This window comes from Chenopodium quinoa, unplaced genomic scaffold (genome assembly GCF_001683475.1).
Source record: "Chenopodium quinoa cultivar QQ74 unplaced genomic scaffold, ASM168347v1, whole genome shotgun sequence".
Taxonomy (NCBI): domain Eukaryota; kingdom Viridiplantae; phylum Streptophyta; class Magnoliopsida; order Caryophyllales; family Amaranthaceae; genus Chenopodium; species Chenopodium quinoa.
In genome coordinates, this window is record NW_018742538.1 from 62176 (window position 1) to 64380 (window position 2205).

Below are 2205 nucleotides of genomic sequence, written 5' to 3' on the forward strand. Positions count from 1 at the left end.
AAAGGGTGATAGGACTTCTATTTATAAATAAAAAAGAAGGGTCGAAGAATTAAGATAAAATCCGAATTCGAATTGGAATAAAACTCTTGCGATAGACAGTAGTTTTTGTGGTTTATGTTTTTAATCATATCTTTTGATCCAGAAATCGAAATAAGATAAATAATATGTCGTTATAAATATATTGAAGTCTACTTTCTATACCAATTAGAATAATATTAAAATAGTTTGTAGAATAAAAGATATGGACGAAATAGTAGGACGGTGTCAGTTTTGGATAAAGTTTCGTATTTCTTTTATATCTTTTTCGTTATAGCTCGGAAGTAATATTATAATATATCATTAAAAAGATAATTTCAAGGCCTATCCAACCATTTAAGATTTGGATAAAAACTATGAGGAAAAAAAATCATATCTTACTATCTTTGAACGTCTTTCAATTCGAATAGAATTAGGACTTTCAAAAAGAGAAGTTTCAATCAATTTCAAACTCTTTAATCTTATATTTTCATAAAGGATAATTAAGATCTTTTAAAAACTTATAGAAGCTTCCAATTAATCCTAATTGTTTTAGGAAGGGATTAAATTCTTCGGACCCTCCACATGATCATTGGGTCGTAGGTAAGGTGGGCTTAGGTTCGGTTTAGGCTTATTTTAGTATTTTGACAATAACTTATTCATTATAACTCGGATTTGGGCTTATAATATATCATTGGAAAGATATTTTGAAACCTTATCCAACTATTCAATTATTGGACCCAGATCATGGACCAAATTAAACAGGTCTAAACGTTTTTATTAAAGGACACGAAATGAATTATTTTGGGTTTAAAGGCACAAAAAGAGGAAAATAAGTTATGTTTTGGAGAAATGGAATGAGAACTGGGTTGATTTAAGAAATGTATTGGGATTGAATATGGATTTAAGCACTCTAAAGATTAAAAACTCAACCCGATCAATAATGGCGGTGAAAGGTTGCTTATCGTCGCGTTTGGTTTTTGGGAGACATTTTTAGGTGTCTACACACCCATTACTCATTCGTGTATATATATATAAATCAAAACCTATTAACTCTTGAAATTTTCATCAATAAAAATTATTATGAATCAAAATCCAAATATGGCTCAATCTCAACTCTTGAAATTTTCATCAATAAAAATTGTTATGAATCAAAATCCAAATATGGCTCAATCTCAATGTTATGTCTTTCCATTCAATTTATTTCATATATCTAACATTGAAAGAGCGTCAGCACATTATCAAATGAAACTTCAGGTTTCCATAACGGGTAATTATTAAACACAGATGGCCTAATTTAATTATCACATCCAATCATTTCTCTAAATTTGAACTTTGGTTAGTTTTCCAACACTAGCTAGTGATCACTTTATTAAACTTACTTTATGCATGGCCATGAATTTTATGTGATATTTGAATAGCAACATGTGATTCTTTATACAATTGGCAAGACAAATAAATAATATTTTATCCAATAATTTACTCATACTCTACTGGAGTTTTGACTATAATCTTGATACATGTTAAACTTGTTGGGTATTTTACACACTTTTGTAATGTTTTATATAATCATGGAATATATGAAGTTTACTTGAATTGATTTCTTCTAGAAATGTAACACTTTGTCAAATTTATCATTATCAATATTGACTCCTTTCCTCTTCAAAGATACTTAATTATCTTTAGAATCTATTGATATATCATTCTTCAGTGATGATTCCTTCTCGGACACCAATTTTAATTGGAGCATTTACCACTAGTATATGATTAATGACACCTATTTATATCCATCTTCAGAATGATATCATTTCAAAATATTTAATTAACATGTGGCCACTTTTATCAAATACATTGTTGATATTTAAGTTAATGTATGTACCAAACCAGCCATTAACATATTTTATTATTTATGTGAAAGGATTACATAATATAATGGAATAAATACAGTCTCCTCCTAATCCTTGCATATGAGGCATAAAATGGATCCAACAACCTTTATATCTCTTCCACCTTTTAAAATATACTAGTTATCGAGCCCCCGCGCGCGCGATGCGCGCGCTTCGTATGGTGAATCAGAAAAGTTTAGTTTGGCGCTTAATGTTAATGTATAATTAATTTGTTGTATCTTGACATAGTGTTTGTTGCATTTTATATATACAATGTTATCATTATATATAGATTAATAAAGTT